The sequence below is a fragment of the Pinus tabuliformis genome, chromosome 8 (genome assembly GCF_031772625.1).
Source record: "Pinus tabuliformis cultivar Carrire ecotype Pingquan chromosome 8, CPIR1, whole genome shotgun sequence".
NCBI lineage: Eukaryota > Viridiplantae > Streptophyta > Pinopsida > Pinales > Pinaceae > Pinus > Pinus tabuliformis.
This window is the reverse complement of record NC_142294.1, coordinates 907,939,767-907,958,952: the sequence shown is the minus strand read 5'-3', so window position 1 is coordinate 907,958,952 and position 19,186 is coordinate 907,939,767. Positions and strand designations below refer to the sequence as shown.

Sequence of the window (19,186 nt, the reverse complement as noted above, 5' to 3'; positions counted from 1 at the left end):
GAGATTTTATTTAAATAAACTTCTAAATTAGCTTAATTGTCACATTGCATTACAACAATTAGTTTCTACCATTCGTAAATAATGTTATCCTGTGACCTTTCTTTGGAAAATACATCTTATATTAACAGAAATATATGTACAAAACTGAAAATAAATGCAGAAGAGTATCTAAAGAGATGGTTCATATCCTCTTGTAGAAATTTCTCATTTCCCACCCCGGTTTTCAGTTTATCCTTATTTCTCCCATATAGTTAAATGCCCTTTCCCATAACCATACATTTAACAAGCTGGAAAAAATAAATTTGCTGAAAACACAAATTCTGGAAATTTTACAGAATGCTGGAAATTGCAGAAATAAAAATCAGCAGTAATAAACAGCCATTAAAACACATTTAAACACTGAGATTTTTTGTCAATGTGACCCTGGAAAAACCCCCTACAACTCTTGGGGAAAACCAGTTTGAGAGCTCTTCTTTATTTCTGAAAATTGCCTTTTTACAGTGAGAAATATTCAGCAAAAAATCAACAAGCAAACTTTTACAACTTATCTCAGCCTTGCTAAAACTCCGCCCTGCTGAAACTCCGCTGTACAGACTTGCTGAAACTCCGTCCTGCTGAAACTCCGCTGCTGAAACTCCGCAGCTCACTGTACAGAAATCTCCCTTGCTCTCTTGCTCTCCTTCTCTCAATCTGCTCATGAAAGGATTAATGACATTTTCCTCATTTTCCTCCTTTAATCTAACCCCAAGTGACTTTGGGTGATCCAAGTGACTTTTGGGTGATCCCTAAATCTAATCGCTGAAATAGATTGAGATCTAAGGCTGAGATTAAATGCTCATTTATATCTCACTTTTTATTTTTTAATTCACCCCACTTTAATAAAGACCCACTTAGTCATTTATTTCCAAAGTCACTTTTCCTTTCTAATTTTTCATTGACTTTATAAAAGTCACTTTAAAATTAGACTTTGTAACTTTATCACTTAAAGTCACTTTTAAATTAGATTTAACTTTATAAAATTATAAAGTCACTTTAAGAGAAAAATTAAATTCTTTTGGACACTTTTCCCTAGGCCAAAGATCAAAGCCTAAGGGAACCCCCTGTCCTCCGGTACCAAATTTCAACACCTCTTTCTCAAGACTACTAGGGCAGAAATAAAATCAGAGTAGGCTGAAGCATCTGACTCTTATCTTTAATCAGCTCAGATATCCTTTAGCTAGCAATTGTACACAAACCGCTTCCCGCCAAACATGGCAAAAAGATTGAGACAAACTGCCCTCACTGGAAAAAACATAATTGCATTTTAACCTCTAAGTCCCTTTTGATGATTTCAGGCCCATATAATTGTGTAATTGCATTTATAAAATATTGGAAAAATAATAGCAATAATAGTGAAGAAAATCTTTTTGGAATCTATCTCTAACGAACAATTTGGCTTGTTGCATAAGAAGGAAATTCACGAGGCCATTGAAGTGGCTCAAGAAGGATTGAATTCCATCAAAACATAGAAGCAGGCAATGGATATGAAATTGGACCTCTAAGTCATTCAATAAAACTAACTAGCTCTAATTGAGATTGACCTTAATACACATTTGTTTCTGTCCAAATGGTGAACTAGATAATGGGATGTTTTGCTGTGTCATTGGCAATGCTTATAAATTGCTCAATGTCTGAGTTTTCAGGCCTTCGAGAGGTTTAATGCAAGAGTGCCAAAAGTGACCCCTCATCTTCGTGATTATTTCAAAAGGACCCAGTAAATTAATTTCAGAGGGCAAAAGAATAGGGCAATTGGAAGCTGTAAAGATAAGCAGATATTTCAACATAACACATTGTTTTCCGTTGATGCTGTATTGCTCTTCTGGATGGCTCTAGAACGGATGAACTACTCTAGAAGGGATGAACTAAAACTAAGAGATTACGTTGTAATGTGTAATGGATATATAGGCCAGCTTAAAAAGGCAATATAAGGATAATAAGAGAGGAAAAGGGCATGCTAATTTGATCAAAAAAATCCATTGTTGCATATCTATACTCTGATACTGGAATATATTGGAATAAAGGGGTATGGCTGAAGAAGAAGCACAGGGAGTAGAGTCTTGATGGTGGAAGCTCTTATGGAGGTTAAAGGCACCTTTGAAATCAAAACTGCAAATGTGGCTAGCCTTAATGGACAAGGTGCTTCGTTGGGAGTTGCTACAGAGGCACAGTCGAGAGGGACTTGGTAGATGCATCTTATGTAGGCAGTCAGTGGAAATGATAAACAATCTATTGAACAGTTGTTTATATGCAAAATTTGAGAGCATAATTGGATTTGTTGACTGGGTGTAAGGGAGGATGGAATGGTCAAACCGTTCAGAAATGCCTCAAAATTCCGATGCAAAACAAAGAGCTTAAAGCATATAGAGCTGCCCTACATTTATTTGCCTCTTGAGGCCTCTGGCATGTGCGTAAGAGTTCTTTCAATGGAGCCAACCAAAGATTCAAAAATAAGTAGAGCAGGTGGGGTGCTATTTCTGTTTGAAGATCATTATTTTCACTTTAAAGTGAAGTTAGAGAAAGGATCAAATAACAGGGCTGAACTGCTAGCATTGCAATTGTTGATGAAGTTGCCTTTGGAAAAAGAAAAGCAAGACCTTCATATCTTTAGTGATCCATCAGTGGTTATTAATTGGATGATTGCTCAGTTCAGAATGGATAACCTGCTCCTCCTGATCCTAGATCAGCTGAAATTCAAATACGCGAAACATTCATTTATAAAGGTGTACTTTCTCCATGTTCATAAAGAATTAAAAGCAGCAGCAGATCTTCTGTCCAAAGAATGTTTAATTTTGGATTTCAATACAGGTGGGGTCCAGGAGTTCGAGGGTATTGCTATGCCAGGACTTGGATCTTGAATTTGTATTCAGTAGCAAAAGATAGTTAGTCTCTAATAAGGCAATAGGCAGTTTTGCTTGATCACTGTTAGCCGTAGCCTTAGAATTGGGGCTATCATAATGTCCGGCTTCAGCAAATGCTTTTCATGTTCCATTGAAGAAGAAATTTAAGGTTAATTGTTGCTACGGGCTTTCACATTACAGATCGGCTGGAAAAAGGAAGGTATGGGCTTCCCAGGTTGCCTAAGGGATCATTCTGAGCTTCCAGCTCACATACACAATTCAATCTCATCACTTTTTGCCTGGAAAAGTTCTTCATTTTAAGGAGGGTAAAGGTTTGTAAGGCCCACAAAGGGCAGTCTAATGCCAAAGTCGTTTTCAGTCTGACTAAAGTTGACTCAGATGGTTCTTTTTCCTTATGCTATTGATTCACTCCCAGTGCTGCTGGAATAGTCTTCCATACTGCTTTGGCTTTCGGCCTTTGGATCGATTAGTTTTTGAGCTGGTAGTCTGGATTATACCCTTGGCTGTGAGTTTCTTAGCAATCAGTGCTGTTATAGACTAGATAGAGTTAATGTTTTGTTTCACAGTAAAGATGAAGAACCATAAAGATGAAGGAAATCAATGTGAAGATAGATGGGAAGGGATTACCAGTCATCATTTCCAAAAGAATGACTTCAGTCACAGTTCAGGAGGAAAAAGCAAGATACAAGCTTGCCAGGTTCCAGCTTTCTTACACAAACCCTCTAAGAATTAAAATAGGATAGAAAAAGCTTAGCATGTCAAATCAAAATTATGTTTGAGTAATGGCTACATTTTTACTAGGGTCATAACAGAGGAGTTCAACAATCACTGCCACGAACAACGAGGTATATATAGGGCTTGGTGCTCCTGATTAAATGCTGGTTCCATACCCTCATACATGACAGAATCAAAAGGAAACGTTGCAAACCCCCATATCCTGAAATCCTGAAAACAGACAAAGTCTGCTGGATTTTGAGTGGGATCTAAAATTCTACATTCTCCATATGAAATCCAATGAGGTTGGAACCACTCTCAAACATCCTGAAACAATTAATGTTAATGTTAAAAAGTTAATTAAAAGTAACATAAGGTTTTGGAGTGCAGTTAAGGGTGATTAAGCAGTGTTAGAAGGGATTCCAAGAACTAGGAAGTGGATTTGTCTAGGCACTACGAATGCAATGTAATTAATGGTAATGTATTAGCAGAGTACCTAATGTACTGCTGGATTAGCTTCATATGAATGAGTTGTTGATTACTGGTTACACTGCCTTATTGCATTCAATATTGTCTCTGGTTGCAAAAATTGAAAGAAAATTGTGATAACAGCTAGAATACGAATCTTGTCATATGGTCTTTTCAAACCCTAGCCTGAAGGGTTTATTTGAAAAAATGTGGCAACATGAATTAGTTTCCCCCTTGAAAAAACAGTACACAGTTTTGTCAAAAGTTCGAGGATCGTAACAAGGACCTAATAAAAAGGATAGAACAAGCTAAAGCATGATCACCTTCTAACAAGATCGAACGGGTGTCCGCATAAATCAAGCAAGATAGACCCCTGTACCTTATTCTTCTTTACCTTCTCAAGATAGCAACATAAAGGGAGTTGATGTCAGGTTGCCACTTGTGCCTGAAGTTTTTTCATCAGCAGAAGGTATTATACAGACATTGGATTTGGAACAGAACAAGGTCAAAATCTCTGCAGAGGCTAATTCCTCTGAAACTCAGGATAAATATATATCTGGAAAGAGTAACCTTGAAGAAAATCTTCAGACATTTCAAACAGATGTATATATTCCACTTAAAGATGAGGAACAGCGAGACAGTAAATTGGCCACTAAAGATGTGGAAATCAGTGGTTTTGATGTGTTGTGAAAGGACCAAGAGAAGAACAGACACAGAAGCTTCTACAAAAAAGATATTCCTGAGGTAGGAGGATTAATGAAAAATCCAATGTCAACAAATCAAGAAAAGACCGAAAGTGGAGGAACAAAATATAATCTTATAGAAACTGAGTGTGAATCTGGAGTGGAAGAACGGGTTGCTATTTGTGACTCGCATTGGAGATCAAGAGTGAATGAGACAAACAGTAATAAAGAAGCAAAGAGTTCCGATACGGAGAAGCCCATTTCTGAGCATGGTGAAACAGATATGCCAAACAATATCTTTGAAAGGTTACAGCAATGCTTTGAGTCTTTGCCTAAAGAGGGCGAAAGTGACATGAAAAATAATTCGGAAGCAAAAATTGAAATTGTATTTTGTGAAGATGGACAAAATGATGCTCAAAAGGATTTTCATGGGGAACCAGGTACAGAAAATTTAGAAACAAAAGAGCAATTGAATCTCTGGTTTTTCTGATGTTGAGAACAAAGAGCCATAGGCAATACTGCCATTGAAGTTCAGTTTGTTTCTGAAGCAGAATGTGAGGTGCAGAGAAATGGAAAGCAGAGGAAAACATCAGAAGATACTGAATTGCCAGAAATCATAGGTGCAGACAAGGATGACATCTGGTCAACTAATGCTGGAACTTACTCACAGGGAGTTGGTCCTGAGCTACTTGACAGTAGCCTGCAAAATAGAACTGCTATTAAAGGTTCGGGCATGCAACCAAATGGCATCAAGAATTCTATTTTATTACCAGAAATAAACCACACTGATAGTACAGGTTATTCCTTTGCCGATGGAGATAGTGCTAAGGCTGCCAATAAGAAAAGGATACCCCATGGTACAAGTTTAGAGTATAACAACCTTGTGAAAAGAAGTGAAAATGCCTCAGATAACATTATGTGGAGACCTGGACCCACACTGTGCTTGTCAGTGCCATCATCAGAGTGACACTTGAAGGTGTTGTGGTTCAAGATAGATGTTTGGAACTGGCACATAAAAAGCTTCCAATTGTATCACACGGAACATGGGAAGGAGATAAGGGACCACCTGGCCAACCTCGTTATTTTGAAGGTTTACAATCATCAGGGCTATAGAACTCAGTCGTGGAACATTCAGACATAGATATTGAAGAGGCTACTTATCAATTAACCAATACAGTATACTATATCTGGCAGTGATTCAGCAAATATGTGTGATGCATCCCATGACTTTACAAACCTGGTCGATGACACTCTATCTAGTTTGGAAGAAGGTGAAATTAATTCAAGCTCATCTCCACAAAGAGTTTCGAGAAGAAGGGGTCCTAATACAAAAAATGATAAATGGAGCACAAGAATCTATAAGGCCTGAAAGACAGTGATCAGCCTATTGAAGAACCCTAGCTTCCAGCTACTTCTGTTTTGGTTAAAGAGGAATTTATGCTTGAAAATTTGACATTAGGGATTGGATTAGATGGAGTTGATTGAGGATGAAACACAACCTACTGAATTGCAAACAGCTCAAGAAGCTATTGGGATGGCTCTTCAGAAGGGGTGTTAAAACTGAAATAATTATCAACTCTTCAGTATGTAGTATTCAAAGAAGTGCAATTTTAGAAGATGGGAAACCAGTGGAAATATTATTGGACCAATTAAAAACAAATGTGCAAGTTGGAAGTATATATCTTGGCATTGTTAAAAGGCTTCTTCCCCCTATGAGTGGTCCATTTGTGGATATTTGTAGTTCAAGGGGAGCACTTCTGTTTATATCCGAGAACAAGGAGCCTTTTTGCAAGGGTGCGGTGCCCACGTGACACTCATTTCTGGGTATATGCAAATGGATCATATGAAGAAGAGGATCAGAATAATATAAAAGGAAACTTATGGGGCAAGGCATTTACAAGGTTGATATAATCGTTACTATCGTCACCTACCCCTCGGAGTAACTATCATGGCTCAAGGGAAAATACAGATAACCACTCCAGCAGATCTGTCCCAGAAGGCTTGGAGCAGAAAAAGATTCTAAAGCTCTTGTTACTTGGATATGAAGGCTCTGGTACTAGTACAATTTTCAAGCAGGCAAAATTTCTCTACAAGGGTGAGAAACTTTCACAGGGCATATGCAGGAGGAGCTGCAAAACATCAAACTGATGATAAAGAGCAACCTATATAAATATCTTTGCATATTGCTTGAGGGGCGTGAGCATTTTGAAGAGGAAAGATTAGCAGATAATAGATATGAATGGTTCCAGTGTACATGAACAAGTTTCTGCCTCAGATGAAAGTGATGATAAAGAAGCTGCTCAATGTACTTACTCTCTCAATCCAAAATTGAAAAAAATTTCCAATTGGCTGCTGGAAATGATGGCAATGGGGATTTAGATGCCTTTTTCCCAGCTACAACATGTGAGTATGTCCAGATAGTTGATGAAATGTGGAGTGGCCCTGAAATTCAGGCTACATATGGAAGAAGAAATGAGCTGCATGTCCTCCCTGATACTGCTGGTTACTTCTTGGAACAGGCTGTTGATGTATCAAGTAATGAATGCGATCCGTCAGAATCTGACATTTTATATGCTGAAGGAGTGACTCAAAGTAATGGGTTAGCATTTATAGAATTTTCACTTGATGGTCGTAGTCCAATGTCAGAACCTTATAATGAAAACTTTGATTGCCCAATGTCAGAACCTGTGAAGTATGAGCTTATTAGAGTAAATACTAAAGGATTAAATGAAGGCTGTAAGTGGTTGGTGTTGAAGAATCTAGGGCACATGTAGTTAATGAGATTCTTCTTGACTTTATAACTATTAGTCTATTTGTGAGGATTTTTTTTAATTTTCTTATTAGCACAATATTCTCTTTGACATTATTAGAGTGTGTGTTTCTTATTTCATCAAATAGCTATCAAAAACAAAGAGACAAGAACACAAGATGTTGGCATTCTGCCAGGGCCAAAACCTCTCCCTCTTGGAGAGGAAAACCCGCACATAATTCTTCTTATAGAGATTCCAATTGATGAACACCAAGACCATGACCCTTGACTATCTATGCCACTCCAAGACCAAGACACCAATCCTCTTCTTTGTCACTGTTGAAATCATCTTCATCACTGCTGCTTCACTGAGGTCATCATTACAGTAGTACCATTGCTGCACCTTCATCTAGATGATTGCTGCACTTTTACTAAGATCATCACCATGTCAACTAGATCTTTATACTGGCCTTGTCTTCATCGAGATCATGACAATGTTTACATGATTACTTCCATGAGAGTATAGTTGTTACTTAGAATGTATGCCGAGACAGAGAACATTACTGTAGGATCACCGAAGTTCTTATCATAATAGTTATGTCAAGAACGTGATTGTGTCTCTCTTACTGATGTCTTCACCGAGATTGTAACTATATTCTTCTTGCACCAAGATCACAGTTATGCTGAGACTGTGAGAGAGTGTATCCCCTGTCATACCCATCTGAAAGTCATGGTATCTTACTCCAACCGAGACACTGTAATACTCCTTCATTCGAGATTCTTGTAACACTGAACTTGACCGAGATTTCTGAGAGGTATGCAAGATCTTTGAGACTGTGATTACTTACTGTAATCACCACCGAAACTTCAGAGACATCCGCAATTTTTCTGCCTGTAATGTGGATACTTTCCACGCCTATATATAGTAGTTAGGTTCCATAAATAAGCCAACATGACCACTGAACCAGTGTGTCATCTTTTATGAGCCGACTTGACAGTTATATGACTTTTCTTCATCGTTTGTTGGCAGTCTTCTTCTTTGGAGGATGGTGCTTGTCTTGGAGGACTACTTGACACTAGGTTGACCCATATTCATGCTCAAGAAGAGCTCTTTAACATGACTTTGATTCTTTGACTTTCCTAGACCTATGGAATGGGCAAGAAACGCATTCGAATAATTTACAAAAATAGTATTTCTTTTTCTTGACAAGTAAAAAGATCAAAATTACATTTACAAATACCGAACCTAGTTACAATTTTCTTCAACAGTTGGAAATATTTGAGGATGTACGAGTCGTAATCTTCTGTGTTGCTATAAGTGAATATGACCAAAAGTGGGCTGAAGAAAATGGTACTTTGAGAAATAAGATGACCTTCAGTAAAGAACTTTTTGAGAATGTTGTAGAGCATTCATGTTTCAGAGATACACCATTCATTCTATTACTACATAAATATGACATTCTTGAGGAAAAGATTAACAGAGTGCCACTTACTGTATGTGAGTGGTTTAAGGATTTCAGTCCAGTGGAGGCACGTCACAACAATCAGTCACTGGCCCATCAAGCTTACTATTATGTGGCAATGAAATTCAAGGATCCCTATGCATCTCTTAGCAGCCGTAAGTTGTTTATATGGCAAATGAAGGCACGAGATCACAGCACAGTGAATGACGGCTTCAAATATATTCGTGAAATTTTAAATTGGGCTGCATATGTGCAAGAACAGATCTTGCAATACCCGAACATGCAATTGCTTGAGAACAAGCAATGTCAGGAGGGGGGGACTGTAATGTCCTTTTCTAATTAAATGGCCCTGTTGAAAATGTAACTAGTGTCGGTCTTCATAATGTAATTCAAATGTACTCTTGATGTATTTATTATATTCATTATTATTACTTTATTTGTAGTCAAAGCATGCTCTTCATGCTTTTAGGGTCAACTGAGTCAAAAGAAAATTTATCATGAATCAATGAAATGTAATTGAGTCAAAGTCCCATTTGGACTTCTTGTAAAAGAAAAAGAAAAAATATTTTTCAAGTCAAAGAGTCAAAAATGTCACCACAAAGACCAAGTCAGCCCTCCTGGACAAGTCAGCCTAAAGAGGCAGCCATTCGACCTCCTGGACATGTATAAATACAAGATTATTCGACCTCATTTTATCATCCATCCATCACTTCAATTTCTGTGCAAGAAGGAGAATTTCAGCAAAACTCAAAGGAGAGAAATTTCTGTTTTCTGCCCTAGTTTCTGTTCACATGTGCGAGTTTTCTGAGGCAGATTCTGTGGTATTGTAGGCCCGAATTTCAGGAGATGACCAGATTTCTGAGATTTGACCAGTGTTGACTTCTGTTGACTATGATTTGTTGGAGATGGATTGGGGGAGGGTCGACTTGGGTCTTTGTTGCAGTATTGGTCTTGGTCTTGGGTCTTGGATATTACACTTTGATCTGACACTGTAAGAAGAAAATTTTATTGTGTTTTCCCCCTTGTGTGGTAATAAGAAGCCAACAAACCTTCACAAGTAATTATAAACTTAAGAGAAATCTACAATAATCTACAAGCATCTTGATTTCTCAACATGGTATCAGAGCTAAGGTGAAGGAAAGACAGATTAAAGATCACAATTTGTTGGCTCATTTGCTTATCCCTGTGGCACCCTAAGCAAAGTATCATACAAATTCTGTGACATTTTCTCCTTAAAATATGAATTGAAAGAGGCACAGTACCTCTGTGATGCGAGTTGAAGAAAGACATCAATATTCCTGTGAACTGAACTCATCAATAAAGAAAGGACCGAAATATTTAAGGGCTAGAAAAAGAGACCTATAATACATGCAAAGACCCTATGGCATTATCTCTGTAATCAAGGACGAAATTCATATCTCTGTTGTGGACAAAAATATTTGGCATAGATACACATATTCAAGTCTCTGGTGGTTTATGAAGTGAGTTTCCTGTACTAATGTGAATTTCAGAGGCACCTTCTCCCATGATAACCATACAAATCATCATCTTTATAATCTACAAAGTACTCAGAAAACAAATGACTGATATGAAATCTGTGAAAAGAAGACAACCTACTGTGACAATACTTTCAGTGGCAATCCGAGCATGACTGTGCCCTCCTTTTTGAACTAAAAAGACCAAGTGTATTCATGATATTTGTATAGTTCAAGTAACCGCAATACTGTAGCTGACATCTATCACTGTTCAAGTTCAAAGGCTAGTCTGAGAGTATGAACAAGTCCAAAATGGCCATAATGATTAAAGCAAGTTTGTTTGGGAAAAAGGAATCTCTGAGATACTGTTCTTCGATCAAAACAAAAAGGTTCAGTGACACTTCTATGAGGTATCCGAAGCTTACTATAACAACATATATTTGAAGATTTAAGGTATCAATGATGACACCAAGATGCAATGATACAAGGTCTATCTAAAACTATATAGGGCAGCTCAACTCATTTGGGAGACTATCCATCTTTGACATCTAAAAAGACCATCATCTCCGTAATCGATGCAAATCTGTGGCACTGTGAGACGAAGGATAGAAGTGTGTTGTGATCTGAAATTAAAAGAAACCAATACCATGTGGATCATCTCTGAGGCATTTAAATGTACAAATGATTAACTTAAAGACATGCAAAACCAGTCTTATCTGTGACATGGACTGAGCCTCTCTATACATTTGTGCAAAATGAATCAAAAGTCTGTCATCTACTCTATGCTACAGGACCAAAAGACTAAGGTACATAGTCTATAGAAGGGACCAAAATCATCACTGTGAATAAAACCCAAGATTCTGATGAATACCAAGTCTGAAGCTACACTCAATGACAGAATTTACATTTGTGAAAAGTCTGAGCATCTCTATGACAAGTAGACCACGTATATTTGTGATCTGAACTATACAAGGACATCCGAAACTTTTTGAATTATCCAGAACCTGAGTTTAGTGGCAGCCTGTGTGAAATTGTGAATACCTAAGGGATACTACTTCGTGACAAAATTTATTATGAATTATAAGGCCCATCTCTGTGACACTAGAATATGTAGCAGCATTATATCTCTTCGTAGTAAGGACTATGAGGGTATAGGAAATCCGTGACATAAGTTTGTGCAAAATAGCACCTTTCTCATACATAAAAGAAAGACAAATTCCATTCTTGAAGCCGACCTATCTGATATTGAAAGATAAAGGACACTGGTTAATAGCCTAGCTTGAAGGACGAAGGACTGAGATCAATGTGAAGACCATATGAAGACTAGGTTGCAGAAGTGTATGGACAGAAAAGTTCAACTTTAGTGTAAGCATATCTTTTGAAGCAGCCCCAAGAAGTTACAATATAGTACCATACTCGAAGGCAATAATGGAGAACAGGTAACGTTAAAAGAGGTACGTGTAAGCTATGCTCAATGCCAATAATAGTAATGCTAAGATAATGATCTCTTGAAAGATAGTAATAAGGGTTTGTGTAGATATATTTTAGAGATCATTGTTATGATAACATTTGAAGTCTTTCTTTGCTAATTTCTTTATGATCAAGGAATGAAAATCTCATGTATTGAAGGATTGTCAATAATGACTCTAGGGTTTTGCAACTAACTCTCTAGTGTGTTTGTAGGATTTTGCAATTTTTGAATGGCAATTCCTGAAGACATTGGCATCTAGGGTCTGTAAACCCTAGCATAGTTTGGACTAAGAACCCTAGGAACAAAACCCTATATAATCGTTTCCATTGTAAAAAGTAGATCTAACTCTTGTTAATAGTGACATCATGCTAAAGTAAGAATGAGGTTGGTGAACAGGTCCAAGATTAAGAGGGAGATAACTCTTCTTCAAAATATAAGTATTTTAAATCTCCTTGATTACAGCTATTACTAGTATCTTTATACTCCGCCTATTTTTGTTCTTTCATAGTCTTCTAACAAAGGCTGCAAATCAAGACAAGATCTATCTAAGCTTGATTAGCAGTTGGAAGAATTGGATGAACATGGCAAAGCATGAAGATTAAGAAGGAGGAAAAAGAAGTTGATTAAATGAAAGCACAAAAGAGAAGCTTGTTATCAAGAATAGAAGTTGACCAAACTAGGGCTATATCCTATAGCAAGAATTTGAAGAGTTCTGATATCGTTGTACCTGCAGCTGATTGGTTCGATCCAGGAACACATTGATTGACAATATTGATGCTTATAGAGATACTACTGACGATTGGAAGCAGATATAATTTCTTGGAAACGCATGTAAGCAAAATTCTATTATGAAGGAAGAAGATGTGAAGGCTTACGGAAGCAGTTGTGAAGAAGTTTGGCTCCATAAAGATGTTGGATGAAACTACTTGATGACATGTTGAATTCAAAATTGCATGAAGATTGTCAGAGAACCAAGAAGGTCAAAGCTCGTTATGATAAGATGCAGATAGGAGAAAACAAGCTACAACAGATCTCCACAGAAGAACAAGTAGGGAGAATGGTGGATTGGATAAGCATCCAAGATAGGGACCAATATTCTTTGAGGATTTGGATCCAAGATAAGAATAGTCCCGAGGAACGATATTCTTTGAAGATAGGCCATCCAAGATAAGAATAGTCCTATGAGGACATACCTAGTGAACATTTGGATGGGGTATGTGCCTAGAGAGGTGGTGGTGTCCAAATTTATGCCTCCCAGCATTGTGCTCTGATCTAGTGGAGAGATAGAGCTTGTTAGTCAAGGCCTTGCCATGTTTGACAAGGCTGGTTATGATGATAACAAGGTTGGTTATGATGATGCTTATCAATCTGAATCCCTTCTTATGAGAATATTTCAATTTGAGAGTATCATGTTGTGTCATTATGAATACCTCCCTAGTTAAGAGGGAGTGTTGAAAATGTAACTAGTGTCAGTCTTCATAATGTAATTCAACTGTACTATTGATGTATTTATTATATTCATTATTATTATTTTATTTCTAGTCAAAGAATGTTTTTCATGCTTTTAGGCTCAAATGAGACAAAAGAAAATTTATCACGAGTCAATGAAATGTAATTGAGTCAAAATCTATTTTGGACTTCTTGTCAAAAAAAAAAGAAAATATTTTTCAAGTTAGAGTCAAAAATGTCACCACAAAGAACAAGTCGGCCCTCCTAGACAAGTCGGCCTAAATAAAAGATAGTTCGACCTCATTTTATCATCCATCCATCACTTTGATTTCTGTGCAAAAAGGACAATTTCAGCGAAAGTCGAAGGGGAGAGAGAGTGAAGTCAAAGCAGAGGCAAATTTCCGTATTCTACCCTAGTTTTTGTTCACATGTGCAAGTTTTCTGAGGCATTGTCTGTGGTATTGCACGCCTGAAATTTCAGGAGTTGAAATTTCAGGAGATGACCAGATTTCTGAGATTTGACCAGCATTGACCTCTGTTGACTATGATTTGTTGGAAAAGGATTGGAGGGTTGACTGTTAGGTCCCTATAATACTAGTGATTCCCCCATTACTATTGTCATTGTAGCCCTTATTGTTATTGTTGTGCCCCTATTATCCCCATATTGTTATTATTGTGCCCCATAGAAGCCCACTATTATTATTGTTGTGCCCTTATATTATTATTGTTGTGTCGGTTTTGATTATATTGTGACCCCTTAGACTCCTATATATAGAAAGGAGGTTTTGTCATTTGTATCATCCAAGAATTATTCATTTTTGTAATGTAAAAGAAATTTCCCCCTCGAAGAGGTTGATTTTGAAGTCATTGATCCATCTTTTCTTCTATTTTGTGAGCTAGTTACATAATATTTGGTATCAGAGGTTTGGATTCTAGGGTTTCGCTGCTCCAAACAAGGCATTGTGGCATTTTCGCTATAGCTTTTTTTCTACGACGTTTCAGAAGCGGAAATTAAAATCCATTTGAGCCAAAATCTCGATGATCCTCGGGTCCGAATTTCAGATCTTTTCTCGCTATATTTTCAGAGATAGGATCCAAGGAAGTTAGGTTTTTGCAGTGTCCTGAATTATATCTCAAACAGGTGACCTGGGGAAAATCGTCATAGCTTTCTCTCTAAGCATCAGATTGAAATTTGTAAAAAGTTACAAAAAGAGAACGGCCTGTAGTTTTCTATGTATCGGTTTCAGGTCCTAAGGCTGAAACAGTGACACGTGGCACTTCGTACAAGTTCGTTCTACTGAACCAGTGTATAATCAGATCATCGTGGGAGATTTGGCATAACTCTTCCTTGGAAAATCTAATCTTGATCAAACTTGCGAGGTTGGAAATAGGACTCAGAGGGCTACCACATGATGCAATTTCAGACCTTGGATTTTCGAAATTACAGAGATACAACAAATTCAATATCGAGCTCCTACAAAGTGAAAAAATGTGTGTAGTTTTTTTTTAATTTTGCATAAGTTTCGTTTGAAAAATTAGTTTGAAAGAATTCAAAGGGCATCATGAAGCATTATTATCATTAATTGATGCCCGAAGAAAGAAAATGAAAACACCTAGTAAGCAACCTAAAAGCTCTAGCATGACTCATGAAGAAGAGGAAGAAATGCAACATGATATATCAAAATTACGAGACCAAGTGCAACAAAATTCACTCTCACAAAAAGTAACAGAAGTTAAGATGGATAGTTTAAAGAAAGGCATGGAAGCTAAGATGGATGGTTTAATAAAGGCGTGGAAGCTAAGATGGATGGTATAGAAGAAAAACTTAAAGGCAACATGGAAGATTTGAAGACAGGCATGGAAGCTAAGATGGATGGTATAGAAGAAAAACCTAAAGGCAACATGGAAAATTTGAAGACACATTTGACAAATTTGCTAGAAGAAATGCTTACTAATGGCGAAAAGGTAGTAAAGGAAACTCACGAGGAGAACAAAAGAAATGTTAATCATGATTTTATAGACTCTAACGGTGGATTGAAGACCCACCATGTTCCAAAGATCGATATGAGGAAGTTTGATGGCAAGGATCCTGTAACATGGATACTACGAATGGAGCAATATTTCGATCTCCATAATGTGCAAAACACACAAAAGGTTCGTACTGCAACTTTATATTTGGAACCAAATCAGTTTGTATGGTATCGATGGCTTTGCTCTCGTAAACAAATTGTCACTTGGGCAATTTTTATGGAAGAAATGATAGCACATTATGAGGATACAAAAAGCAACACTTTTATTAGCCAATTGATAAATCTCAAACAAAAGGGTTCAATGATGGAGCACATTGAGGACTTCCAAAAATTGAATATACGGGTAAAATATATTCCAGAGGAGCATAGGATTGATGTGTTCATAGGGACTTTAAAGGATAACATCCAACATGAAGTTCGCCTTTGAAAACCTGATTCATTAGAGAAAGCATTCAAGTTGGCAAGAAAAATGGAAAGAAAAATTATGGCAACAACGAAGCCTACCACTCACAACTATAAAGATGGAAGTGTTGTTGCCCCAAGCCTTCCACAACCTACAAGGTTGACACCACAACAATTGGAAGAAAAAAGAGCAAAAGGGTTTTGTTACATTTGTGATAGCAAATACACTAAAGGTCATAAGTGTGCTGAGAAGATATTATTTTACATAGATTGTGAAGAGGAGGAAGAAAAGGGACAAGAAACGTCAAAAAAAGAGGACATACACCAAGAATAAACCCTATAGAAAGAAGAAATGAATCTGACCATATCTTGTAATGCATTGGTCGGAATTACCACTCCTCAAACTATCAAGATAGAAGGACATATCAAGAAGAAAAAGGTAATAGTGTTGATTGATTCGGGCAGTACCCATAATTTTATTCATTGTAAGATAGCCAAGGAATTGAATTGCTTCCTATATCCAGCACCAGAGTGTCGAGTGATAGTTGCAAGTGGAGGAACCATAAATTGCTTTGGGAAGGGACATAATATCAAGCTATCCATGGGAGAATATATATTGAACAGCCCAATGCTTTCCATTCCAATGGGTGGTGTTGATGTTGTACTAGGAGTCCAATGGCTACAAACCTTGGGTACAATAGCTTTTAATTTTCAAGAACTTTTCATGAAATTTTATTTGGAAGGAAAGGTAGTTGAATTAACGGGTATCACAGGGAAACCCGGAAAGATAATCGGCTCTAATAGAATGACAAAGCTTCTAAAGAAAGAACAACGAGGCGTAATTGCACAATTATGTTCGCTAGATGTTCCCACATCGAAATCTTCTATTTCTCCAGATCTCCAAAAAGTCTTGGACAATCATTTCAAGGTATTTAAGACTCCCAAAGGCCTCCCACCTATTCGTGATCATGATCATTCTATTCATTTGATTCCAATTAGTGTTCCTCCAAACATCAGGCCGTACAGATATCCCTATGCCCAAAAGAATGAAAATGAACATATGGTTGCAGAAATGCTAGAGGCAGGTATAATTCAACCTACTCAAAGTTGGCGGGTATAATTCAACCTAGTCAAAGTTCTTTCTCTGCTCCAGTAGTATTGGTGCACAAGAAAGATGGGTAATGGCACATGTGTCCGGATTATAGGGAGTTCAACAAGCTCACTATTAAAGATAAATTTCCCATTCTTGTCATTGATGAATTATTGGATGAATTGCATGGATCAATTTACTTCACCAAGTTGGATCTTCGTTAAGGATATCATCAAATCATAATGAAGACTGAACTGAAGACATTCCAAAAACAGCGTTTAGAACTCATGAGGGTCATTATGAGTTTTTGATCATGCCTTTTAGCCTTACCAATGCACCTTCTACATTTCAAGGTTTGATGAATTCCATTTTCAAACCTTTCCTTAGAAAATTTGTGTTAGTATTTTTTGATGATATACTAATCTACAACAAATCTTGGAAGGATCATGTTCAACATGTTGACAAGGTGCTCAAACTATTGTACGAGAAACAATTATATGCAAAAAGATCCATGTGATTCTTTGGAGTAGAAGAGGTGGAATATCTGGGTCATATTGTATCTCATAAAGGTGTGAAGGTAGACCATAGCAAAATTAACGCCATTAAGGAATGGAAAATCCCCACATCCATAAAGCATCTTCAAGGATTTCTCGGGTTGACAGGGTATTATCGCAAGTTTGTTAATAATTATGAGCGAATAGCAGCACCTCTAACAACATTATTGAAGAAAGATGCATTTTCATGGACTATAGAAGCAACGAAGGCCTTTGAACACCTTAAAGAGGCAATGTGCCAAGCACCGATCTTAGCTATGTCGGACTTCACAAAAACCTTTATTGTGGAATGTGATGCCTCAAGAAATGGAATTGGTTCTATTTTAATGCAAGAAGAAAGACACATTGCTTTCGAAAGTCGTCCAATCAAAGAAAAGTATTTACACATCTATTTCTAAGAAGGAAATGTTGGCAATACCACATGCACTTAAGAAATGGCGACCCTACCTAATGGGAAGACAAAGGTAAAAACGAATCATGATAGTCTTAAATAATTTTTAGAACAAAGATTATCTTCAAAAGAGCAGCAAAAACGGGCCACAAAGATGTTGGGTTATGACTTTGAAATCATCTACAAAAAAGGGAAGAAAAATGTTGTGATGGACGCTCTCTCAAGAAAGGATGAAGATGTGGAAGCATTGCTTTGCGCCATTTCTATTATCCAACCAGATTGGATAAACGAAGCAAGGGATGAATGGAAGAATGACGAAGAAGTGTGGGCATTCATTCAAAAGTTACAAGAAGATCTCAGTACATATGATACATTTAGCTGGAAAAATGATTCGTTATGGTACAAAGATCGCTTATACCTATGTAAGAATTCCCAACTCAAACAAAAGATTCTTATGGAATTGCACACCTCTCCCTTAGGAGGGCACTCAGGATTTTTAAAAACTTACCACAGGGTTAAGAAGGAATTTTTTGGGATGGCCTTAAATCAGATATTCAAAAGTTTGTGGCGAAATGTTTGGTTTGCCAACAAAATAAAGTGGAAACAATTAAGACCCCAGGTATATTACAACCTTTATCCGTTCTAAGCCAACGTTGGGAGAAGGTTTCAATGGATTTTATCACAGACTTACCCAAGTCCGAAGTAAAGAGTGTCATTATGGTGGTAGTTGACAGACTTACCAAGTATGCACACTTTTGTGCATTATCACATCCATTTAAAGCCAATACAGTTTCTATTGCATTTATGGAAACAATTCAAAAGCTACATGGAAACCCAAAGATTATTGTAAACGACAGAGATCCCATTTTCACTGGAAATTTTTGGACATAATTATTTTTTTGTCTTGGTACTCAGTTAGCTCATAGCTCATCTTATCATCCTCAATCTGATGGGCAAACTGAGATAGTAAACAAATGTTTTGAAGGATATCTTCATTGCTTTGTATCTGATAAACAGACACATTGGGTCAAATGGTTGCCGCTAGCTGAATGGTGGTATAACAATTCCTTCCATACTGCAACAAAAATGACCCCATTTATGGCACTTTATGGATATCATCCACTGTCCATCACATCATATTTAAGAGAAAAATCTAAGGTTCAAGCAATGGAAGATCACATCGAGCATCAACAACAAGTTCTCCAACTCTTAAAGGATAACCTCACATTGGTGCAGAATAGAATGAAACAACAGGGAAATCAACATCGCAGCAAAAGAAGTTTTGACGTAGGTGACTAGGTATTCCTACGGCTACAACCATATAAACAAATGTCCCTCAAGCAAGCTAAG

At 37.2% G+C, this 19,186-nt stretch overlaps 1 protein-coding gene and 1 pseudogene across 1 annotated transcript in view; one reads left to right on the top strand and one right to left on the bottom strand.

Annotated features, from left to right (window-relative positions):
- LOC149238477 (putative methionine--tRNA ligase) overlaps positions 1 to 19,186 on the bottom strand; it is a 172,911-nt gene that overhangs the window by 47,793 nt on the left and 105,932 nt on the right. The gene's annotated exons all lie outside the window — the stretch shown is intronic.
- On the top strand, positions 4,848 to 9,317 carry LOC149238478 (extra-large guanine nucleotide-binding protein 3-like; annotated as a pseudogene).